The sequence below is a fragment of the Saccopteryx leptura genome, chromosome 1 (assembly GCF_036850995.1).
Source record: "Saccopteryx leptura isolate mSacLep1 chromosome 1, mSacLep1_pri_phased_curated, whole genome shotgun sequence".
Lineage (NCBI taxonomy): Eukaryota > Metazoa > Chordata > Mammalia > Chiroptera > Emballonuridae > Saccopteryx > Saccopteryx leptura.
In genome coordinates this window covers 245,964,676-245,991,239 of record NC_089503.1, presented here as the reverse complement: position 1 = coordinate 245,991,239, position 26,564 = coordinate 245,964,676, and the positions used below count along the sequence as shown (strand labels likewise).

Sequence of the window (26,564 nt, the reverse complement as noted above, 5' to 3'; positions counted from 1 at the left end):
GAACCAACTAAGCTATGCAGCCAGGACTTAATATTTTATTTATTTATTTATTTATTTATTTATTTATTTATTTCTGAAGCTGGAAATGGGGAGGCAGTCAGACAGACTCCCACATGCGCCCGACCGGGATCCACCCGGCATGCCCACCAGGGGGCGATGCTCTGCCCCTCCGGAGCGTCGCTCTGTCGCGACCAGAGCCACTCTAGCGCCTGGGGCAGAGGCCAAGGAGCCATCCCCAGTGCCCGGGCCATCTTTTTGCTCCAATGGAGCCTCGGCTGCGGGAGAAGAGAGAGACAGAGAGGAAGGGGGGGTGGAGAAGCAGACGGGCGCTTCTCCTGTGTGCCCTGGCCGGGAATCGAACCCGGGACTCCTGCACGCCAGGCCGATGCTCTAACACTGAGCCAACCGGCCAGGGCCTAATATTTTATTTATTAATTGAGTTTTAGAGAGACAGAGAGATAGAGAGGCAATGGAAGCATTCATTTGTTGTTCCATCCAGTTGTGCATTCATTGGTTGCTTCCTGTGTGTGCCCTGAATGACGATCAAATCCGCAACCTTGTTGTTTCTCCCTGGGCCAGCCCACCAGTACCAGAATATCTTGCCTAGAAACTGGAAAAAACTGGGTCTTGATCCCTAGAAGGGGAGGAGGGAGAGAGGTTAGGACAGATTAGAAGCTTCCTATATATGTTGCAAATCAAACAGCTGTGCGTGGGGTGGAGTGGAGAGCCAGCAGAAGGGATAGGGGTTTGCAGCTACTCCCCTGTCACACTGTGATGTATTAAATTTATTATATATGCTATTACTAAATGTTTTATTTATTGTTTTAAAGAGAGAGGAGGTGGCTCTCAGTCAGATGAGGCCCGAAGATGCTTCTGGAAGCCACATCGCCATGGCCGCCCAAGGAGAACCCCAGGTCCAGTTCAAACTCATCTTGGTCGGTGACGGTGGGCTGGGGAAGACAACCTTCGTGAAACGCCACCTAACCGGGGAGTTCGAGAAGTATGTCGCCATCCTGGGCGTGGAGGTCCATCCCCTCATGTTCACACCAACAGAGGGCCCATCAAGTTCAACGTATTGGACACGGCGGGCCAGGAGAAGTTCAGCGCCTGAGGGATGGCTACTACATCCAAGCCCAGTGTGACATTATAATGTTTTATGTAACTTCAAGAGTTACTTACAAGAATGTGCCTAACTGGCATAGAGATCTGGTGCGAGTGTGTGAAAACATCCCATTGTGTTGTGTGGCAACAAAGTGGACATTAAGGACAGGAAAGTTAAGGCCAAATCAATCGTTTTCCACTGAAAGAAGAATCTTCAGTACTACGACATTTCTGCCAAAAGTAACTACAACTTTGAAAAGCCCTTCCTCTGTCTTGCTAGAAAACTAATCAGAGACCCTAACTTGGAGTTTGTCACCATGCCTGCCCTCGCCCCCCCCCCCCCCGAAGTTGTCATGGACCTGGCCTTGGCAGCACAATACAAGCATGATCTAGACCAGGGGTCTCCAAACTACGGCCCGCGGGCCGCATGCGGCCCCCTCAGGCCATTTATCTGACCCCCACCGCACTTCCAGAAGGGGCACCTCTTTCATTGGTGGTCAGTGAGAGGAGCACATTGACTATCTCATTAGCCAAAAGCAGGCCCATAGTTCCCATTGAAATACTGGTCAGTTTGTTGATTTAAATTTACTTGTTCTTTATTTTAAATATTGTATTTGTTCCCGTTTTGTTTTTTTACTTTAAAATAAGATATGTGCAGTGTGCATAGGGATTTGTTCATATTTTTTTTTATAGTTCGGCCTTCCAACGGTCTGAGGGACAGTGAACTGGCCCCCTGTGTAAAAATTTTGGGGACCCCTGATCTAGATGTTGCTCAGACCAATGCTGTCCCGGACAAGAACAACGACCTGTGAGCAGGGAAGCTGGAGCCCAGCGTCAGAAGTCTAGTTTTATAGGCAACTGTCCTGTGATGTCAGTGGTGCAGCGTGTTTGCCACTTTATTATCTAGCTAAGCAGAACCTGTGCTTGATCTTGGGATGCTGAGAGATGAATGGGCTTCAGAGTGAATGTGGCAGTTAAAAAATACCTTCGTTTTCTGGACCTGCATATTTAGTTGTTTGAAGCACAGTTGTTTCCTTATTGAGTTTCAACCATAAGACTGCTGCAGTAGCATCACAATTTTCCGTGGTCAGACCTTGTTGGTTAATGTCATTCCCATTCCTTTCATTTAGAATCAGAATAAAGTTGTACTTCAAGTATCAAAAAAGTAAAAAAAAAAAAAAAAAAAAAAAAGAGAGGAGGCGGGGAGAAAGAAGAAATATCAACTCATAGTTACTTCACTTTAGTTGTTCATTGATTGCTTGTCATATGTGCCTTGACAAGGCAAGCCTAGGGTTTTCGAATGCAGCCTCAGTGTTCCAGGTTGACTCTACCCACTATGCAACCACAGGCCAGGGTATGCTATTTATTAATAGGGTTAATTTTTGGTTCCTCTTAACCAGAATCTAAACAGGTTAAAGGCAAGGATTTTTCTATTCAGTGAGAAGAGCAGAATGGAGGATATAGAAAATGCTTAAGGAGAATGTATTTAAGAATCCACATATATTTTTTGGCCCAAAGCACAAAAACTAAATATTCAAAAATGTGTCAGACCTTGGCCAGTTGGCTCAGTGGTGGAGTGTCGGCCCAGCGTGTGGAAGTCCTGGGTTCGATTTCCAGCCAGGGCACACAGGAGAAGTGCCCACCTGCGGAGGAAGGTTGCCCCCCCCCCCTCCCCCGGCACTGAGGAGGACTCCATGGTCTCCGCCTCAGGAACTGGAATGGCTCGAGCGCAGCAGAGCAACGCCCCCTGGTGGGCATGCAGGGTGGGTCCCGGTGGGGCGTATGCGAATGTCCCTCTGACTGCCTCCCCACTTTTAACTTCGGAAAAATAAAAAAATAAAAAAAATAAAAAAAGTAACAATATGAACTAGGTCGCCATCCAGTGGCCAGGACGGGTATCACACCGCATTTATAAGAAAAGTCACATGAAAGAAACGCACAAAATTTCACATTTCTGGAAGAAATGAGAGATTCAAGGAGGAAACATTACAGCATATAGGAATATATTTTTATGGACTGTGTTAGCATGAAGAAAGTATTGAGGGAAATAAGCATATATAGCTTATGTAAGCTGTTACTGCGTTTCACGGTGACTTAAGCGCGTTAGACAAGCACAGTGACCAGTCTCTAGTCTCACAGCTGGCCCTTATTCAGATTCAAGCCACGCCCCAAGGCGGATCCCATAGCAGCCACGCTCATTGTGCCGTTCCAGCTTCAGACACGCCCTAGAAGGGCGGGTAGGCCCTTGGCCCAATCGCGTCCCAGCTCTGTTCAGCTGTTTGGAGGAAACGGTTCGTCCCACCCTTGAGGCTTCACCAATCCCAATGAACCCGCCTCTATTTCCGCTCCCTGCAGCCCGGAACCGAAAGCAGGAGCGCTGGAAAGAGGTTGCCGGCGGCCTGGGTGTTCAGGGGCTATCCATCAGCACCAGCTGAGAACTGTTGGTTTCCGCTCCACGGAAGATGAGCCCTTGGTGTTGGAATGAGTCCTGCCCTACAGTGGAGGATGTCGTGTGCTCCTGTTAAAATCCGGCTGGACGAAGGATTATGCGCTGATACCTGAGTCGGGAAGAGTTTGCTGGGGGAGCAACTCCAGAACCGTGTGCCACTTTGGCCAAGTGAACAGCCAGATCTCTCTGAGCTACAGTTTCCGCATCTGCAGAATATGATGTCGTTTCCCCTCCAGTGGTCCGTGCAGGGCCGGGGTGTGTGACCGGTCGCAGTTCGGACAGTGACGGCCCGAGCGAGGACTTGGAGAGGCCTGAAATCCCCTGGCCCTCTGTCCCCACCTCCCCCCAGCCCATCACAATCAAATTCTAAATATTTGTCCAATATGTCTTAATATGAATGTGGTTTTTTAAGTTATCTTTCAAAATTGATCTCTCATTCTTTGGTCTTTGTTAGGGTGTGTTTTGGGGTTCAACTGCAGAGGCCACTGAGGTCGTCGAATAATCAACTCCTTACTAACAGAATCTCTGTTTGATTCAGGGGAGTGATGTACTCTGAGCAGCAGAAAACCAGAAACGCACAATAATTAACAAGAATGTCATCTTCTACCCTTAGTTGCATCCACTGATTGCCATGCCCCACAGTTTTAGACAATGAGAGGTTGAGAGAAGGCACCGGGACAGAGATGACCAGCTTGTACTCCTCACCGTCTACCTTTTGCTCTCCTGCCTCCCTTGCCTTTTATGCCTGCCTGGAATCCCCACATGGTGCCTGGGTTGGAGGAGCCCTCTGTAGCCATGAAGGTCACAGCCACCAGCGGGAGAAAGGTCCAGGAGCTTGGAGTTGCAGTAACACACTGAGTCAGCCGCTCCACTTCTGCATAGTTAACTTTGAGCATGTTTTGTTTTGTTTTGTTTTTTCTTTTGTGGTAGAGATAGGGACAGACAGACCAGAAGGGAGAGAGATGAGAACCATCAATTCTTTGCTGCGACACCTTAGTTTCTCATTGATTGCTTTGCTTTCGCATATGTGCCTTGACCCGGGGGGCTACATCAGACCAAGTGACCCCTTGCTCAAGCCAGCGACCTTGGGCTCAAGTTGGTGAGCCTTGCTCAAATCAGATGAGCCCACGCTCAAGCTGGCGACCTCTGGGTTTTGAACCTGGGTTCTCTGCGTCCCAGTCTGAAACTCTATCCATTGCGCCACTGCCTGGTCAACTTTGAGCACGTTTATGTGAAGAAAACCCGGTACTGGTTTAAGCCGTTTTTTTGTTTTTTTTTTTAACTTTTTAACTTCAAAATAATTAGACTTTCACTGAGAGGTCTTGTGTAATCTTGCCCCAGCGTGCCCCAGTGGTAACATCTTGCAGAGCTTTAGTACAGTATCAAAACAGAAAATACAAATAAACAAACAAACCAAAAAACCCAACGATTTCAACATTGGTATAATCCAAAGACCTTACTCAGAGTTTGACAGTTTTACATACACATGTGTATGTTTGTGTTATTTTATGATATAGGTTCGTGCAACTGCCATCAAAATCTGTTCAGTACTACAAATATTTCTCCTGAAACCACTGTTTCAAGGATGCTTGAAGTCCATGATGCGTCTGATACGTGGTTATTTAAAGTTACATTTTCCATGTGGGTTTGTCATGGATGTGTATTTTCTAATTGTTGGTTTAAGAGTTTTATTTAAGTCCATTAGATCAATCTATGAGAAAAAGAAAAACACTCTAGGCAACTAATTTTTCACCTCTTCAACTTTTAGTTCCTCGGAGATTTGTGCCCCAATCTCCCATTTTTTTGTGAATGTTGCATCTTCTTTAATTCTTTTTATTTGTTTATAATATTTTGAGGCCAAGTTACTAGGTGCATACACATTTAGAAATTGTGTATAGATCAATATCCAGAAATCTCTGAAAGTATAATTTTGGTAATTCATTTTTCAGGAATGTAAGACCATATCCACATTCTTTTTCAGGGAAAAGCTGACCCTGACTTTTGTGCTGCTCTGTACAGTATTTAGTTGCCTCACTGAGGGCTACTATTTCTACCTTTTGCTGTAGAACTATTAATATGTTTGATTATGGGTTGCCCTGAACCCTGCTGGGTGAAAGTTGCCTGATAATTGACTTGAGGAGGTGCCTTCTTTCCTTTCAAAACAACCCAGAATTTGTCTTTGTATCTTTATGATGGAGTATTCCCTTCTCTCCATATGGTGACAAAATTTTTTCATTATTAATGCCTCTCATTCATTGATTCTACTCTCTGAGTGCTGAGGGCTCAGAGGTGACCAGTAATGTCTCATCATTCCAGTTGTTTACATTCTACTGGGCAGAGACAGCTAGCCCAAAGGAATAAATAACATACTTTGCCACATGGGATACTAATCACATTTTCCCCACCTCATTGGTGAAGCAGCCATCCCCACCCACTCCAGGGCTATGGGAGTGGCCAACACAATACTGGACAAATGAGATGGACAGCGATTTGTCACATACACTGATAGCCTGGCGTAGGAAGACTACACACCCTGCAGGGAAGTGAAAACTTGGGGATAAGCAAGAGCTGTATCTGGTCACTTTGACAAGGATAGTTGTTTGGCAAGAGGACTTTTTCTGCAGGAGCAGAGTTGAGGGGGTGGTGGTTAGGCCATTCAAGGTCCTCCTGTTTTTGTTTTTTTCTGACCAAGGCAGCATATAATATTAAGCCTTAATTTTAGGCCTTATACCACACCACCCTAGGATACAAACCTCCACATTGCATTGTGAGAGAATTCATTCATTTTCTCTTTCTTTCTTTCTTTCTTTCTTTCTTTCTTTCTTTCTTTTTTCTTCCTTTCTCTCTCTCTCTTTCTTTTTTTTCCTCTGAGACAGACAGTCAGAGAGAGGGATAGATAGGGACAAACAGGAACAGAGAGAGATGAAAAGCATCAATAATTAGTCTTTCGTTGTGACACCTTACTTGTTCATTGATTGCTTTCTCATATGTGCCTTGACCATGGGGCTACAGCAGAACGAGTAACCCCTTGCTCGAGCCAGCAACCTTGGGTCCAAGCTGGTGAGCTATGCTCAAACCAGATGAGCCCGCATTCAAGCTAGCGACCTTGGGGTCTCAAACCTGGGTCCTCCGCACCCCAGTCTGATGCTCTATCCACTGTGCCACCGTGTGGTCAGGCTCTCTTTCTTTCTTTTTGTGACAGAAACAGAGACAGAGAGAGGGAAAGATAGGAACAGACAGGAGGGAAAGAGATGGGAGGCATCAATTCTTCATTGGGGCTCCTTAGTCTTCTTAGTTGTTCATTGATTGCTTTCTCATATGTACCTTGACTGGGGGGGCGGGCTGCAGCAGAGCAAGTGGCCCCTTGCTCAAGCCAGCAACCTTGGGCTTCAAGCCAGCGACCTTTGGGCTCAAGCCAGCGACCATGGGGTCATGTTTATGATCTCACACTCTAGCCGCCGACCCCACGCTCAAGCTGGTGAGCCCACTCTCAAGCCGGCAACCTCAGGGTTTCGAACCTGGGTCCCCTGCATCCCAGTCTGATGCTCTAGCCACTGAGCCACTGCCTGGTCAGGCTCATTCTTTTTCTTAAATGACAGCTTTATTAAGATATAATTCACATATCATGCAATTCATCCATTTAAAGTGTGGTTTTAGTATATTCACAATGTGTGCAACAATTTCCACCATCACTTCCAGAACATTTCCATCACCCCAAAAAGAATCCCCCCTTCACATTAGTAGTCATTCTTCATCCCCACCTCAACCCCCTTTTGAAAATCACTAACCGTCCCTGGCAGGATAACTCGGTTGATTAGAGCTTCCTCCCGAAGCACAGAGGTTGTCAGTTCAATCCCTGGTCAGGGCACATACAGGAACAGATCAATGTTTCTCTCTCTCTTTCTCTCTCTCTCTCTCTTCCTTCTTCTCTCACTAAAATAAAAAACAAACAAAAACCCACTAACCTACTTTCTGCCTCTGGGTTTACCTGTTCTGGACACTTCATATAAGTGGGATCACACACTGTGGTCTTTCCTGTCTGATTTCTCATTGAGCATCATGTGTTCAAGGTCCATTGCACTGCAGTGAGTGTCAGTGCTTCACTCCTTTGTACGGTTGAGTTATACTCCACTGTGGTACTAATGACCAGTGCTTGACGTTCAGAAGAGATTCTCAAACCTGTTATACTAGATCCCTTGAAATTTGCCTTTTTTATAAATGTAAAGGCAAGCCTGACCAGGCGGTGGTGCAGTGGATAGAGCATCAGGCTGGGACGCGGAGGACCGAGTTTCAAAACCCTGAGTTGCTAGCTTGAGTACAGGCTCATCTAGCCTGAGCACGGGGTCACTGGTTTGAGTGTGGGATCATAGACATGACCCCATGGTCATTGGCTTGAGCCCAAAGGTCGCTGGCTTGAAGCCCAAGGTTGCTGGCTTGAGCCCAGGGTCACTGATTTGAGCAAGGGGTCACTGGCTTGACTGGAGCCCCCCCCCCCCATGTCAAGGCACACATGAGAAAGCAATCAATGAACAACAACTCAGGAGACTAAGGAGCTGCACAAAGAATTGATGCTTCTCATTTCTCTCCCTTCCTGTCTGTCTGTCCCTATTTGTCCCTCTGTGTGTGTCTCTATCTCTGTCTCACACACACACACACACACACACACACACACACACACACACACACAATGTAAAGGCAAATCAAATTAAGAATAAGAGCCTTAATTCATTCTGTTAAAAATAAGGAGATTTCTCCCTCCTTTTTTCTTAGAGTATTTTCTTTAGAGAATTGTGGTTAGGGTTTCTTTTTCTTTCTTTTGAAATGTATGTAAACCCTTTGAAAGTCTGATAAAGCCCTTGCCAACTTTACCACCCAGGAGTCTTTCCTGGGAACCATCTCTCTAAAGTGCAATCATTAAGGGAGATGGTGCCCTTCTTCCAGTTTTTGTGAGTGGGTGGGAGCCTACCTTCTGGGTGTGTTTCTCTCCAGGTATGCAAAACAACCTCCTGTCATAGAGATAGGAAATGTTTTTCATTTGGTTAAAGCCGATTAACTAACACAAATGGTCAGCTAACTACCAGCTGCACTGCTGACTCACTATTGGTGTGCCCAGTGTTGTGGGATCTCATCTGAGGATTGGTTATGCATCTGCTTATCTACATAAAGGGCCAAGATTTCTTTCTGTCTTTGCAGTTTCCAGGGTTTTGTTGTTGTTGTCGTCTTTGCAGTTTCTTAGCAGATTGCCTGCAATGCGCATTACATTCTGGTTTAGTGCTGGTTCAATAATAAAATTTTTCTTTCTCTTCTACCTTTGTGAGAAGTTTGTTGGGTTGGTAGGAGGTTTTGTTTCAATCATATTTCCCCAACATAGAGCAACATTTGAGTAGCAAAAGATAGGAAAGAATCCAGTGTCTCTATATTTATTTTTTAAGACTTTATTCATTTTAAGAGAGAGAGACAGAGAGAACGAGAGAAAGGGGGAGAGAGAGAGAAGTGGAGGGAGAAGCAGGAAGCATCAATATCCATATGTGTCTTGACCTGACAAGCCTAGGGTTTCAAACCAGCGACCTCAATGTTTCAGGTTGATGGTTTATCCACTGCGCCACCACAGGTCAGGCCCCAGTGTCTCTTTAGAGAAAACTGGTTCATGAACTTGTCATTGTAAACCCCTTTATAAAAATTAATGATGTTACCTATAGAGATGAAAGGGTTGGAGAAATTTCTTTTAAGATTTTATTTATTCATTATAGAGGGGGGGGGAGAGAGAGAGAGAGAGAGAGAGAAGGGGGGAGGAACAGAAAGCATCAACTCCCATATGTGCCTTGACCAGGCAAGCCCAGGGTTTTGAACTGGCAACCTCAGCGTTTCCAGGTTGACGCTTTATCCACTGCACCACCATAGGTCAGGTGAGAATTTTTTTTTAAGTGAGCTGAGGGGAGTTAGAGAGACATACTCCCACATGCGCCCCGATTGGGATTCACCCAGAAACCCTCATCTAGGGCCTATACTTGAATTGACTGAGCTATCCTCAACACCTGAGGCCAACACTTGGACCAATCGAGTCACTGGTTGCGAGAGGGGAAGACAGAGAGAAGGGGGAGAGGGAGGAAAAGAGAAACAGAGGTCGCTTCTCTTGTGTTCCCTAACCAGGGATTCAACCCAGGACATCCACATGCTGGGCTGACAATCTACCCACTGAACAAACTGGCCAGGGTCTAAAAAAAATCTAGAAAGAAAGAAAAAAAGAAAGAAAAGAAAGAAAAGAAAGAAAGAAAGAAAGAAAGAAAGAAAGAAAGAAAGAAAGAAAGAAAGAAAGAAAGAAAGAAAGAAAGAAAGAAAGAAAGAAAGACCCTAGAAATACTTTGGTGTCTCCATATTCTGGAAGAACTTCTATCTCCAACTTCACACTAACTGGTTAAATCTCTCCATACTTTCCTTTGGAGCAGGGATCGGGAAACTTTTTGGCTGAGAGAGCCATGAACACCACATATTTTAAAATGTAATTTTGTGAGAGCCATACGACAACCCATGTACATTAAGCATTATCCAATAAAAATTTGGTGTTGTCCCGGAGGACAGCTGTGATTGGCTCCAGCCACCCGCAACCATGAATATGAGTGGTAGGAAATAAATGGATTATAATACATGAGAATGTTTTATATATTTTTTTTTAGTTTTTTTTTTTTTTTTACATAGAGAGAGAGTCAGATAGGGACAGACAGAAAGGAACAGAGAGAGATGAGAAGCATCAATCATTAGTTTTTCGTTGCGACACCTTAGTTGTTCATTGACTGCTTTCTTATATGTGCCTTGACCGGGGGCCTTCAGCAGACCAAGTGACCCCTTGCTCAATCCAGTGACCTTGGGTCCAAGCTGGTGAGCTTTGCTCAAATCAGATGAGCCTGCGCTCAAGCTGGTGACCTTGGGGTCTCGAACCTGGGTCCTCCGCATCCCAGTTCGATGCTCTATCCACTGCACCACCGCCTGGTCAGGCTGTTTTATATTTTTAATGTTATTATTTTTTTTATTAAAGATTTGTCTGTGAGCCAGATGTAGCCATCAAAAGAGCCACATCTGGCTCACGAGCCATAGGTTCCCAACCCCTGCTTTGGAGGAAAGGATATTGCTTGCAATACTTTCCTTGAGATTTTCCTGGAAGCATAATGCTTCCTTTGGTTAGAGTTTCCACTGCACTCTCTTCAGCTAATACTTGGTCAAAGCGAAGAAACTTCCTTTTTAAAGAAACTTTCAACTTTTTTTTAGATTTTATTTATTGATTTGAGAGAGGAGAGAGAGGGAGAAGGGGAGGGCAAGAAGCAGGAAGCATCAACTCATAGTTGCTTTTCTATGTACCTTGACTGGACAAGGCTAGAGTTTTGAACTGGTGACCAGGTTGACGCTTTATCCACTGCGCCACCACAGGTTGGGCAAAAAGAAACTTTCTAAACACTTGTCCTGCCTGTACTGAGCTCTCCCCTAAACACTAATTTTATGAAAATGATGGAAACCTCTTTTCCAGATCTTAGAAAATGCATTTTTTTCTTTTTTTCAGAGACAGAGAGAGAGTCAGAGAGAGGGAAAACAGGGACAGACAGACAGGAACAGAGAGATGAGAAGCATCAATCATTAGTTTTTTTGTGTGTTTTTTTTTGTGTTTTTTTGTATTTTTCTGAAGCTGGAAATGGAGAGACAGACAGACTCCCGCATGCGCCAGACCAGGATCCACCCGGCACGCCCAACAGGGGGCGACGCTCTGCCCACCAGGGGGCGATGCTCTGCCCCTCTGGGGCATCGCTCTGTTGCGACCAGAGCCACTCTAGCGAGAGCCACTCTAGCGCCTGGGGCAGAGGCCAAGGAGCCATCCCCAGCGCCCGGGCCATCTTTGCTCCAATGGAGCCTCGGCTGCGGGAGGGGAAGAGAGAGACAGAGAGGAAGGAGGGGGGGGTGGAGAAGCAGATGGGCGCTTCTCCTGTGTGCCCTGGCCGGGAATTAAACCCGGGACTTCTGCACGCCAGGCCGACGCTCTACCACTGAACCAACCGGCCAGGGCCAATCATTAGTTTTTCATTGCGTGTTGCAACACCTTAGTTGTTCATTGATTGCTTTCTCATACATGCCTTGACCACGGGCCTTCAGCAGAACGAGTAACCCCTTGCTGGAGCCAGCGACCTTGGGTCCAAGCTGGTGAGCTTTGCTCAAACCAGATGAGCCCGTACTCAAGCTGGCGACCTCGGGGTCTCGAACCTGGGTCCCCTGCATCTCAGTCCGACACTCTATCCACTGCGCCACCACCTGGTCTGGCAGAAAATGCATTTTAAAAATTATATTCATAAGAAAAATGATTATGATATTGGAATTTATACTTATATCCTACCCTCAACTGGAGGGTATTTTTGAAATGAGCAGTCATAGGAAATGAGTGTTTGGGACCAATTTAATCAGTGTATTAAGAGTTTTCAGGTCCAATCTAAATTTATTTAAGTTTTAGTTTTTTCTTAAATCAGTTAAATATCACAGCCATATTTTTCTTTCTTTCTTTCTTTTTTATTTTGAGAGAGAGTGGTAAGGAGAGACAGATAGAAATACAGAAACATTGAGCTGTTCCTGTATGTGCCCTGATGGGACCTCTGCACTTCTGATCGAATTCTAAAAAGACAGAGGAAGGGAGAGAGAGGGGAAGGGGAAGGGAAGCATTCATTTGTTGTTCCACTTAGTTGTGCTTTCACTGGTTGTTTCCTATGTGTGCCCTGACCTGAAGGAACTTGGAACCTTGTGGTTTTGAGACCACCTAACTGACTGAGCTAATCCACCAGAGCCGTATCACAGCCTTTTCATTTTTTTTTTCAAGTAAGAGAAGGGGAGATAGTGAGGCAGACTCACGCAGATGCCTTGATTGGGATCCACCTGGCAACCCCCTTCTAGGGCCAATGCTCGGATCAGCTGAGCTATTTTTAGCACCTGAGGCTGACACTCGGAGCAACTGAGCTATCCTCAGTGCCCAGGGCCAATGCTGGAACCAGTCAAGCCACTGGCTGTGGAAGGGGAAAGGGAGAGAAGGGGGAGTGGGAGGGAGTGAGAAGCAGATGGTTGCTTCTCCTGGGTGCCCTGGCCAGGAATCAAACCCAGGATGTTTATATGCCAGGTCAATGCTCTATCCACTGAGCCAGCCAGGAAGGGCCACATTTGTCTTTCATGTGGCTTCCCTGTTGGATTTTTTATTTATCTTCACTCACATGGGAAGACTTTCTGTATCTCCTCATGTAAAGGGAGCATTTGGAGGCATGCATGTTCCTCAGTTCCTTCCAACTCTGATTTTCTGATACTATGTACCTTAACATCAGTCTTCACCTCTGGGAGTATCTCTTAGTGAAAAGGTTACCATTTTGAGTCATTTTCCCCATTATTGCCAAAGTTTCAAATAGCCGAGATCCTTGGAGTTTTTCTTTGTTCACTTGTGTAATCCTTCTTATAAAATTTGTTTATATTTTGGGATCAGTATATGAAAAAAAATCCACCTATGGTCTGTTTACTTTCTTCTATTGCACCATCTTGATCCAAAGAAATTATATGCTCTCAATTATTACAGAGTGTTTCATGCACAAAACCAGAAGGTCACGTTTTCAGTGGAATGTTTTGGAGAATGGAATATCCACAGAAGAGCAAATAGTAAGACTCACAAGAATTGATTCCTGGTCTTTTTTTGAAGAATGCAAGACATTTCATAACATTGGAGATCAGCATCAAACCTGGAAGAGGCGTTTGAGGTGAGTGGCACTCCCATAGGAGGAAGGAGGTTCTCAGCAGAGTGTTAGACTAACTTGAAATTTACAAAAAAAGTGAAAGCCTACCTAATCAATAGTGTACTGAGAGAATATTCAAGACAACATTGTCTTTTTTTTTCTTTTTTTTTAATTCAGTGAGAGGAGGGGAGGCAAAGACAGACTCACACATGTGCCCCAACTGGGATCCACCTGGAAAGCCCATTAGGGGGTGATGCTCTGCCCATCTGGGGCGTTGCTCTGTTGCTCAGCAACCGAGTTCTTCTTAGGGCCTGAGACCGAGGCCATGGAGCTTTCTCAGCTCCCAGAGCCAACTCACTCCAATTGAGCCACGGCTGCAGGAGGGGAAGAGAGAGAGAGAGAGAGAAAGAGAAAGAGAGAGGCAAGAGGGAGAGGGGTGGAGAAGCAGATGGGTGCTTCTCCGGTATGCCCTGAATAGGAATTGAACCTGGGACTTCCACCCCCCAGGCCAATGCTCTAACACTGAGCCAACTGGCCAGGGCCAAGACAACATTTTCATAAATGTGATATAGGTATTGAGTATGTAAAACAGAATTCGGTTGGAAACAATCAGGAAAGCCCTGATGTAAGAAACACTGAAAGTTATAGCTCTATTTGAGCTCAGCCAGAGAAATAAGCTTGTTCCATGTTGTAAGAATGCAGAGTGCTAAAACCCTATCCATTGGCTGAAAATTATGGCAATTATGGCCAAAAATGGTGATTATGGCCTGACAATGTGGTGGCACAGTAGATAGAGCATCAGACTGGGGTGGGAAGGACCCAGGTTAGAAGCCCTGAGATTGCTGGCCTAAGCTCAGGCTCATCCAGCTTGAGTGCAGGCTCACAAGCTTGAGCATGGGATCGCTGGCTTGAGCATAGGATCATAGACATGACCTCATGATCACTGGCTTGTGTCCAAGGTCGCTGGCTTGAGCAAGGGGTTACTCGCTCTGTTGTAGCCCCCCCAATCAAGGCACATATGAGAAAGCAATCAAACAACTAAGGTGTTGCAATGAAGAATTGATGCTTCTCATCTCTCTCCCTTTCTATCTGACTGCCCCTATCTGCCCATCTCTTTGTCTCTGTCAGTCACACACACATACAAAAAGAAAATAGCAAATATGTAGTCAATATAGTCATGACCAACATGAATAAATAATTAATCAAGGCATCATTTATAATCTTTAATCCCAAATAGTGTGTTTCCTATTTTGAACAGAAGTCATTGAGTGGAGAGTCCCTGTGAGAGTAATGAAGGTAATCAGGGTGGAGACACCCTGAACCAGGCCACAGATCTTCCTGAGGATGAGAGACATCCTACTGGAGTTAAACCCTGTGAATGCACTAAGTGTGGAAAAACCTGCACGGATTGCTCTTTCCTGAAGAATCAGCAGAGGTCTCCCAGTGGACACAAACCGCACCTGTGTGAGGACTGTGGGCAAGCCCACAGGAGAGTGTCATGCCTTCTCACTGCTGTGGACACAGACCCTGTGGAGAAACCCTATCAGCGTCAGGACACCAGGAGAGCATCTGACAGAAACGTGATGAATCTCAGTAAATAAAAACTCTATCGAATGTAAGAAATGTGGGAAAGCTTTCACTTGCCTCTCCTTTCAGGGACATTTAAGAGGCCACTGTGGACAAAAAATTCACACTTATAAAGTACGTGGGAAAGCTTTTAGATATTATTCCTACCTTATACAACATGTGAGAACCCACAGTGGAGAGAATGTAAGCACTATGGGAAAACTATGAATGTAAGCACTGTGGGAAAACTTTCAGTTGTTACTCCTATCTACAAGAACACAAGAGAACACACACTGGGGAGAAACTGTATGAGTGCAAGAAGTGTGGAAAAGCCTTTGGTTGTCTCAAATACTTTAGAAGACATGTGAAAACACACAGTGGAGTGAAACCCTATAAATGTATGGAATGTGGGAAAGCCTACAGTTGTTCCTCTTCCCTCTGAGAACACATGGGAACACACAGTGAAAAGAAGCCCTATGTATGTAAGGTGTGTGGGAAAGCATTTAGGCATTCTCAATATTTTCAAAAACATGTGAGAATGCACAGTGGAGTGAAAGCATATAAACGTAAAGATTGTGGGAGAGCTTACAGTTGTTCCTCCTCCCTTCAAGAACATGCGAGAACACACACTGGGTCAGAGACCCTTTGAATGTGAGCACTGTGGGAAAGCCTTCAGTCGTTACTCCTCCCTTAGAGGACATGTGAGAACACATAGTGGAGAGAAATATGAGTGTACACAATGTGGGAAGGCCTTCCATTGGTCGTCATCCTTACAAAAACACGAGAGAAAGCACTACGAAGAGAAACCCTATGAATGTCAGCAATGTGGCAAAGCCTTCTGGTATCCCACCAACCTGCGAGTACATATAAGGACACACAACAGGGTGAAACCCTGAATGCCAGGACTGAGGAACCTTCATTCTCCCTTACCGTCTTGTAAAGGACAAGCAAACACACTGGAGAGAAACCTTCTGAGTGGTAAGAATGTGGGGAAGCCTTCAGGTATAGCACATCACTTATTTTGTACATGCAAACTCAGGGCAGGACAGAAATCTTTTAGTGAGAGAGACAGAGAGAGGGACAGATAGGGACAAACAGGCAGAAAGGCAGAGAGATGAAAAGCATTAATTTTTCATTGTGGCACTTAGTTGTTCATTGATTGCTTTCTCATATGTGTCTTGCCAGGGAGGCTCCAGCAGAGTGAGTGACCCCTTGCTCAAGCCAATGACCTTGGGCTTCAAGCCAATGACCTTTGGGCTCAAGCCAATGACCATGGGGTCACATCTATAATCCCACGCTCAAACCAGCTACCCCACACTCAAGCTGGTGAGCCCACACTCAAGTCGGATGCGCCCGCGCTCAAGCTGGCGACCTCGGGATTTTGAACCTGGGTCCCCTGCGTCCCAGGCTGAGGCTCTATCCACTACGCCACCTGCTCAGGCAAATATTTGAATTATTATAAGTATGATTTTGTCTTTGTAAGTGTGTGTGTGTGTTATGTGCCATTGAGTTGGCTTTGACTCTGGTGACCCTATGAATGAGCCTGTAGTGTGTGTCCTGTTTTGGACAGTCCTGCTCAGCTCCTGTACACGCATATCTGTGGCTTCTTGTATGGAGTCAGTTCATCTCATATTTGGTCTTCTGTTTCCCTGTTGCTTTTTGTTTTTCCTGGCATTATTATGTTTTCCAAAGAACCCTGCCTTCTCATGATGTGCCCGAAGTAGGATAGCTTCAGTTTTGTCATTTTTGCCTCCCGCCATGTCTCAGGCTTAATTTTCTCTAGGGACCACTTGTTTATCTTATTGATGGTTCAGAGTAGCTATAGAAGTTTCCTCCAACATCACATTTCAGTGAATTGATTTTTCCCCATCAGCCTTCTTCACTCTCAACTTTTGCATCCCTACATAGTAATTGGGAATATGAGGGTGTGGCCATCTTTTTTCTTTTCTTTTTTTTTGTATTTTTCCAAAGTTTGAAGTGGGCAGGCAGTCAGACAGACTTTCGCATGTGTCCTGATTGAGATCCACCCAGCATGCTTACCAGGGAGTGATGCTCTGCCCATCTGGGATGTTGCTCCGCTGCAGCTGGAGCCATTCTAGCACCTGAGGCAAAGGCCACGGAGCCATCCTCAGTGCCCAGGCCAACTTTGCTCCAATGAAGCCTTGGCTGCGGGAGGGGAAGAGAGAGTTAGAGAGGAAGAAGAGGGGGAAGGGTGGAGAAGCAGATGGAAGCTTCTTCTGTGTGCCTTGACACAGAAGGAATTGAACCCGGGACTTCCACACGCTGGACCGACGCTCTACCGCTGAGCCAACCAGCCAGGGCTGGGTGTGGCTATCTTAGCCTTGGTCTCCAATAACCTGGCTTTGCTCTTGGTGATACTTCCTAATTCTTCCATCACTGCCCTTCTGAGTCTCAGCCTTCTCTGGATGTTGTGGCTGCAGTCTCCATCTGAATTGATGACTGAAGCAAGGTAAGCAAAATCTTTTAACAATTTCAGTGTCTTCATTGTCCATGTTATACATATTTCTTCTGTAATCATGATTTTTGTCTTCTTAATGGTCAAATGCAGTCCTGCTTGTCTCATTTTCATTATAGTGTCTCTTGGACTCAGGTAACAGTGGTTTTTGTTTTCTGTGCAATGTAATATAACTTTAGATGAAAACAATTTGATTTCTACTTTCCATTATGTTCCTAGTATGTCAGACTTGTATTGTTCACATTTCTTTTGTGGCCCAGTGCTGTAGATACTGGAGGTTTTTTTACCTGATATCTACCCTTCCCATGAATTTATATTACTAAAAGATGAATCTTTCACATTTGTTGCTGAGGGATGAAACACATGTGTTCTTCACAGAAATTACTACTTGTTGAAAGATTTTGGAAGAAGACAGTCTCTTCTTATTATGTTCATAATTTGGCCTCTGCTCATTGCCCATGATCTTGGTTGGAAATCAGATATGATGCATTGAGTTCACAAAGAGAACTTTGTGGTGTGAAGATGAGAGTGTCCAGATGGTTCCACTAAATTGTGTTGTGGGAAACTTTACCCCGTTGGCCTTTAATTTATGGTTCTGAGTTAAAGTTCACGAGAAGAGGAAGATGTGAGATTTGGAAAGCGGAAGTGAAAAAGCTGTGACTCTCAGTTCTTCAGGAGACAGATGCGTGGGAGCCCAGTGGGCTGGTTATAGTGCATTCTTCTGATTTCTGGCTCTGCCCTTCTGGAACAGTTGCAACCAAACACATTTGATGTTAGTTTCCTCTTAGGCAGCAGATCCCGCAGACCTTTGTGCCAGCTTCCCATCATGGACACTCTTTGGTTTTTGTTTTTTTTTTTTCATTTTTCTGAAGCTGGAAACGGGGAGAGACAGTCAGACAGACTCCCGCATGCGCCCGACCGGGATCCACCCGGCACGCCCACCATGGGGCGACGCTCTGCCCACCAGGGGGCGATGCTCTGCCCATCCTGGGCGTTGCCATATTGCGACCAGAGCCACTCTAGCGCCTGGGGCAGAGGCCACAGAGCCATCCCCAGCGCCCGGGCCATCTTTGCTCCAATGGAGCCTTGGCTGCGGGAGGGGAAGAGAGAGACAGAGAGGAAAGTGCGGCGGAGGGGTGGAGAAGCAAATGGGCGCTTCTCCTGTGTGCCCTGGCCGGGAATCGAACCCGGGTCCTCCGCACGCTAGGCCGACGCTCTACCGCTGAGCCAACCGGCCAGGGCGGACACTCTTTGGTTTTGAGGTTCACAAAGATCCTTGCATTTTCCTATAGCTCTCTGATGTCCATCAGACTACTTCTTCAAGTATCACTCTTAATTATCTTCTTTCATTTTCAAACCTTCTTTGTTTTTGCTAATATGATTTCTGTGGGAAGCATCTTGTTCCTCTAATAGTAGGCATGTTTCCTGACTCCACCCTGACACTTTTAACACTGTAGGCACAAATGCTGGACACTGCTTCCCTGATTATGTTGTTGAGAGTCTGCACTGACACTGCATTTCTTGTTTCTAGATACTTCCCAGGATTAGAATAAGCATTTGTGAACATATTTGGTAGCTTGTAGATTTTCTCTTACAGCTGAATTCTCTCTATATGATAAACCTGATATGTTTTTTGTTTTGTTTGTTTTTTTACAGTGACAGAGAGAGAGTCAGATAGAGGGATAGATAGGGACAGACAGGAACAGAGAGAGATGAGAAGCATCAATCATTAGTTTTTCGTTGTGACACCTTAGTTGTTCATTGATTGCTTTCTCATATGTGCCTTGACCGTGGGACTGCAGCAGACTGAGTAACCCCTTGCTGGAGCCAGGGACCTTGGGTCCAAGTTGGTGAGCTTTGCTAAAACCAGATGAGCCCACACTCAAGCTGGCGACCTTGGGGTCTCGAACCTGGGTCCTCCGCATCCCCGTCCGACGCTCTATCCATTGCACCACCGCCCAGTCAGGCTAAACCTGATATGTTAAATTTCTTTTCATATTTATATGTGGCTACCCATTGTTTTTTCATTTTTTATATGTGATTTAAAACAATATGGATTTTTGTCAAACAGTTTTCTACATTGTTATGAAGCTTTAACTACATAGGTTTCAAATCAGCTATATACTAATAAGTGTTATTATGTTTTTTATTTTATTTTATTATTTTTTATTTTTTTCCAAGTGAGAGGAGGAGAGATAGAGAGACAGACTCCCACATGCACCTGGACCAGGATCCACATAGCAACCCCCATATGAGGCTGATGTTCTGCCCATCTGGGGCCATGCTTGCAACTGAGCTATTTTTAGCACCTGAGGCAAAGGCTCCACAGAGCCATCCTTAGTACCTGGGCATATGCACTTGAACTAATTGACCCATTGACTGCAGGAGGGGAAGAAAGAGAGGAAAGGGGGAGAAGTGGAGAAGCAGATGGTTGCTTTTCCTGAGTACCTGGATCTGGGATTGAACCTGGAACATCCAGGGCCGATGCTGTACCACTAAGCCAACTGTCCAGGGCTGTGTTATTATGTTTTATGTTTCATTAGCTAAGAGGATGTAAAAAATGTCCCATTCTGGATGATTAACTTACTCTTATAATTGTTTCAATTATTTTATCCAAGATTGACATTAACAGTTAAGATAACTCATCACACCTGACCAGGTGGTAGCACAGTGGATGGAGTGTTGGACTGGGACTCAGAGAACCCAGGTTCAAAACCCTGAGGTCGCCAGCTTGAGCGCAGGCTCATCTGGCTTGAGCGTGGGCTTACTGGCTTGAGTGTGGGATCATAGACGTGACGGCAGAGTCGCTGGCTTGAAGCTCAAGTCGCTGGCTTGACACCAAGGTCACTGGCTTGAGCAAGGGGTCACTCGCTCTGCTGTAGCACCCCGTTAAGGCACATATGAGAAAACAATCAATGAACAACTAAGGTGCCATAACAAAGAATTAATGCTTCTCATCTCTTTCCCTTCTTGTCTGTCCCTCTCTCTGTCTCTCTGTCACAAAAAACAAAACAAAACAAAAAGAAAAACTTCATAAAAAGAAGGATAACTCATCACCATACCACATTAACAAAAAACTATCTCAAATTATTTCAATGAATGAAGAAAAAGCATTTTATACTATACTGTTCACAAAAATTAGAGGGATATTTCAAAATGAATATGAAGCAATAAAATATCCCCTAATTTTTGTGAGCAGTATATTTAACATTTATCCATGACAAATTTCTTAGGAGTTTAGAAATAGATAAGAACCCTCACAACTCTTTGAAGGGCGTTGTCAAAAGCAATGTTTATGAAAGAATGCATATATAAGTGGTCAAAGTTTAATAAAAATATATACAAAACAAGAACACCCATCACGTCAATCCCTTCAGCAATAGACTATATATCCTAGCCAGTGCCATGAGAAACAGGTGTAAGTTATTTTTTTATTTATTGATTTCCAGAGAGAGGAGAGAGAGGGGGAGGAACAGAAAGTATTAATTCATAATTGCTTCATTGTAGTTGTTCATTGATTGCTTGTGGTATGTGTCTTGACTGGGCAAGGCCAGGGTTTCAAACTGGCAACCTCAGCATTTCAGGTCAGTGCTCTATCCATTGTACCACCACATGTCGGGTGGTATAAGTTTTATAAAGGAAGAAAAAAGTCACCATTTTTTTCAGACTTGACACAATTGTGTATATAAAACTTCAAAAGTATATGTAGGTAACCATAGACAAATGGTTATTAACAGTGTTTTAGGATTATTACTTAATAGTTATGCAAAGTGGAAACTTCACTACCTGGACTTTCACATTAAAAAGTTTTCTAGGGATGTGTGTTTTATTAGGAGCATCTTCATTATTCCAGGCACGACAGTGGCTCTTCTGAGAATCCTTGCCTCACCAGCAGGTTGGCCTGGGTAACCGAAGAGTTAAGGAAATCTTTACAAACTCAGATTTGATAATGATTTTTAAAATATCACAGCATAAGCACAAGCAATGCAAGAAAAAGTACATAGGTTGGACTTCATCAAAATATAAATTGTTTGTACATCAAAGGATACCATTAAGAGATTGAAAAGACATCTCACAGAATAAACATATCCATAAATCCTATAGGCGATAAAGTTTTATTATCCAGAATATATAAATAACCCATCTCTACAGAAATACAAACAACCCTTTTAAAAAAGGGGCAAAGAGGCCCTGGACGGTTGGCTCAGCGGTAGAGCGTCAGCCTGGCGTGCAGGAGTCCTGGGTTCGATTCCCGGCCAGGGCACACAGGAGAGGCGCCCATTTGCTTCTCCACCCCTCCCCCTCTCCTTCCTCTCTGTCTCTCTCTTCCCCTCCCACAGCGAGGCTCCATTGGAGCAAAGATGGCCCGGGTGCTGGGGATGGCTCTGTGGCCTCTGCCTCAGGCGCTAGAATGGCTCTGGACGCAACAGAGTGACGCCCCAGAGGCGCTAGAATAGCTCTGGACGCAACAGAGCGACGCCCCAGAGGGGCAAAGCATCGCCCCTTGTGGGCATGCCGGGTGGATCCCGGTCAGGCGCATGCGGGAGTCTGTCTGACTGCCTCCCCGTTTCCAGCTTCGGAAAAATGAAAAAAAAAAATGGGCAAAGATAATTTTCCAAAGATGAAATACAAATGGCCAATAAATACATGAGAAGATTCTCAGCATCACTAATCACCAGGGAAATTCAAATCAAACCACAAGATGATACCACTTCTCCCCATTAAGATGGCAAGAATGGAAAATTCAGAAAAAAGTGATGATGTGGAGAAATGAACCCTTGTACACATCCAGTGGGAATGTGAAATGGTACAACCACTGCGGAAAAGAGCTGGTATTTTCTCAAAAAAAAATTAAACATAGTATTATATATGACCCTATTATTTCTCTCTAACCTATATTGAAACAAATACTTAAATAGGTTACATGAATGTTCCTTGTAGCACTATTCAAAATAGCCAAAAGGTGGACATGTCCATCAATGGATGAATGTTACAAACAGAAAGTTCACCCACCTGGCACTAGCAGAACTGAACACTAAGCACCGAGAATTGCAGTGGGGAATGATCGGCTATTTTTTATTATCAGTGGTGTCACCCAGGAGAACAGGAAGCTGATGGTCAAAGACCCTAACTTCTTGATTTTTACTGACAAGGGGTTTTATAGAGCAAAATCATGATTCATAATGAGTACAAGGTTTGGGGTTGTGGGTTGTGCTCATTGTTCAGTAAGGGCAGTTAATCATAATTTCACATATTGAGGTCAGCATTGGATGTTCTTCAGTTTGGTTTACTGGTCGTTCTGCTCTAGGGCTCAGGAGCCAACACTCAACTTAGGCTACGATTTTATCTTTAACAGTCACCCAAACCTGAGCCTTAGTAAATGCATAGCCACTGTTTCTGGCTGCCTTAAGGGGTTAATGACTAGTAAGGCTTACAGGGCATGCTGTGGAGAAACTGAATAGAAGGCTGGGGCTACCCATTACATCAAAATCATACAGTAAACCAGGATCCTTGGTTTCAGTGGGTGGCTTACTTTGTGTCCTGGAAAACATCTTAACAATGTGTGTTACTTGGTTATCTCGATATGCAGGGTAGAAGCTATACATCTTGTGACTTTTACTCATTGTATAGTTTTTTGTTGTTGTTGTTTTAAGAGGAGATACTGAGACCGATTCCTGCTTGCACCTGACTGGGATCCACCCAGCAATTCCTGACTGGGGTGGCTGCTCAATCAACTGGCGCTCAGACCAATCAAGCTATCCTCAGCACCCGGGCCCACTGGCTGTGAGAGGAAAAAAAGGAGAGGGAGGGGAAAGAAACAGATGGTTGCTTCTCTTGTGTGCCCTGACTGGGAATCGAACCCGGGACGTCCATACACTAGGCTGACACTATTCATTGAGCCAACTGGCCAGAGCCTCATTGTATAGTTTAACAGGCTCTAGGCCAAGCAATTTCTATAATGCTTAACAGTACTATGTGACTTCCTTCTTGTGGCTTTTAGTCCTAACTAGCATAGAAACCTTTTTAAAAAAAACACAACTTTTTGTTGTGGGAACCATAGAAGCAATAGCAATTAATGCCTTTTGATATTATATTGTTATTAAGCTATCATGCAGGTGTACTCTATGTATCTTTAAGTAAAAGTTATGCTTAATGTTATGCCAATTTCTCAGTAAACAAGCTTTTTGAAGTCTTGTGAATAAAAGTAGGACACAGCGTGAACTTGGGGCCATTTGCCTGAGCGAGTGGTGGTCCTTTGCTAGTCCTTGGTGATTTCGTCTGCTGATCTCTCTCTCTGCGCCCCCAACTCACAACACCTTTTTTAAAAAATTGACTTTTAAAATTATTTATTTTCATTTTTCCATTGATGAGCAAGAGAAAGAGAGGGGAAGGAAGAGAGAGAGAAATATCAATTCATTGTTCCACTTAGTTGTGCACTCACTGATTGTATGTGCCCAGACCAGGGATCGAACCCACAACCTTGTTGTATGGAGACAACACTAGCAAACTGAGCTACTGGCCAGGGCCAGGTTTAAAAAATTAATATTTTCTGAGATATCTTCACTCCTTGACTTCATGAATGGAAAACAAAATGTAGCATATACATAAGATGGAATACTTTCAGCTATAGGAAGCACTGACACATCCTGCAACATTAAAGAACTTTGAAAATGGTATGCTGAGTGAAATCAGCCACACAAAGGCCAAAAATATTCAGAATAGAGAAATCCACAGGGAAAGTTTTTTCTTCTTCTGTTGTTGTTGTTTTAGAGAGGCGGGGAGAGAGAGGGAAGGGCAGGGAGAGGAGCAGGAAGCATCAACTCCCATATGTGCCTTGCTTGACCAGGGAAGCCCAGGGTTTGAACTAGTGATCTCAGCATTCCAGTTCAATGCTTTATCCACTGCACCAGCACAGGTCAAGCCACAGGGAAAGTATTTTAGTGGTGGCCAGGAGGTAGGGTCGTCATGGCTATTATACCTTTAAGTGGTTTTTTGGGGGGTTTTTTGTTTGTTTGTTTGTTTTGGTTTTTTTTTCTGAAGTTGGAAACAGGGAGGCAGTCAGACAGACTCCCGCATGCACCCCCAGGATCCACCCGGCACACCCACCAGGGGGTGATGCTCTGCTCATCTGAGACATCACTCTGTTGCAACCAGAGCCATTCTAGCGCCTGAGGCAGAGGCCACAGAGCCATCCTCAGCACCTGGGCCAACTTTGCTCCAATGGAGCCTTGGCTGCGGGAGGGGAAGAGAGAGACAGAGAGGAAGGAGAGGGGGAGGGGTGGAGAAGCAGATGGGCGCTTCTCCTGTGTGCCCTGGCTGGGAATCGAACCCGGGACTCCTGCACACCAGGCCGATGCTCTACCACTGAGCCAACCAGCCAGGGCCTTTAAATTTATTTTTTAAAAATGGAGATGTGATTTACTTATTCACACTTTTAAGTGTAAAACTCAGCTTTTTGTACTTCACAAAACTGAGCAATATCACTATCCAATCTGAATAAGGAAATATAAACAATATCATCTAGCCTGGCATGCAGTGGTGCACTGGCTGGAACATCGACCCGGCACACTGATGTTGCCAGTTTGAAACCCTGGGCTTATCTGGCCAAAGCACACGTGACAACTGAGAAATGAACAACTAAAGTGAAGCAACTATGAGTTGATACTTCTTGTTACAACACCTGTATAAAATCAATAAATAAAATCTTAAAAAAAACAAAAACCAACAATATCGTCTAGATGTTTTATCACCAAAAAAGGATTTATTCTAGGGAAAAAAACTCCACAATGCAGACATGGCAAGCAACATGCACACACTGACCTCTGCCATGTTGGAGGGGGAAAAGGAAGCTAAGGGAAGGGGCAGTTACAACTATAGAGCTTTATTTTAAGCATAGAGTTCCTGTAAAGTTCTGGTGGTATCAACAGTGTGTGAGAACTTCAACATCGTGAGAACTCCTCCCATGAGCTTTAGCTCCTCCACAGATCTTCCCAATTGATTGTGTTCGTTTAAAGTCTTCAGTCTGCATCAAAATACAATCTTTTACATTTTAAAATTTACAGGGACTAAAATCCTAGTCTGACTAAATTTCCCTTGCAGTGTAAATTGCAGTGAGAATTCCAACATCTCACACTTGTGGCTGTACTGAAGCTAAGCTCCCAAGTCAGATAGGTCCACTTCTGGTACGGACCAAGTACCTTGGGCCACAGGCTGCTGACCTCAAGCCCAATATGGGGATGGGGTCTCACGCTGTTAAAGGTCATAAGTGAAAACCTATCCCTTGCACAGGTCTCATCAATGAATGTCTGTTCTCTTAGTGTGTGTGTGTGTGTGTGTGTGTGTGTGTGTGTGTGTTATTCCTTTTAGAGAGGGGGGAGAGAGAGAGAGAGGAAGGGGAAGGGGCAGGAAGCATCAACTTCCATATGTGCCTTGACCAGACAAGCCCAGGGTTTGGAAAAGGCGATCTCAGCGTTCCAGGTTGTCTTTATCCACTGCACCACCACAGGTCAGGCAATGAATGTCTGTTTCTAAACAAAGGGCACAAATCTGATAGAATTCCAAACTGCCCTCTTGATGTTCCGCTTATCTGTCAGACCTCACCCTTACTGCACTATCGCCCCTGAGACAGAGGAATTCCAAGAAGCTGGCAAGCCCCCAAGGGGGAGCACTCCGGACATACCAGAACTTTTGCCTCAGTATCCCCTCAGGCTCTCCCAAACACTACTATATAACTTGCCCCTAGTCTGTAACCGGTGCTCTTCTCCACGGGACAAGTGCTGGGCAGGTTTCCTTTCTCCCTTTCAATAAAGCCTGTTACTCTGGTCTTTCAGACTCCCATGGATTCCAACAAAATCCACGGTGACCTAGTCACACTGTAGACCCTTGCCCCTAGAGATCACCAGGCCCTTGGGTCCGGACTTGTCCCCTGCTACTGATAAGGGAAGATTCACAGGGAAACTGAGTCTGGTCCAGGAAGTGGATAAGGTGATGTACCTGAACTGCGGACAGAGGCGGGGGTCAACCTGGGTAGGGGCAGGTTTGGCTCACAGCCCATGTCTTGAGTCGGGAGGGTGAGAGTCAGCAGAGAAGGACTAAGGCCCACGTAGCTACTGACGTTCAGCCGGGTGCCCTCCGCCTCCGCCAATTACTGTACTTAGGTTCCCAGGGTCTGTACCTCTGTCCAATGAGGGAGGACGAAGGCGGGGCCCAAAGCAAAATAAGGAGTAAGGGG

At 45.0% G+C, this 26,564-nt stretch overlaps 2 pseudogenes; both read left to right on the top strand.

Moving 5' to 3' along the window:
• The first annotated feature begins 845 nt into the window (after positions 1-845).
• Positions 846-1,913, top strand: LOC136389193 (GTP-binding nuclear protein Ran-like; annotated as a pseudogene).
• Positions 1,914-8,473: 6,560 nt separating this feature from the next.
• On the top strand, positions 8,474-15,752 carry LOC136388254 (zinc finger protein 77-like; annotated as a pseudogene).
• Positions 15,753-26,564: the final 10,812 nt, after the last annotated feature.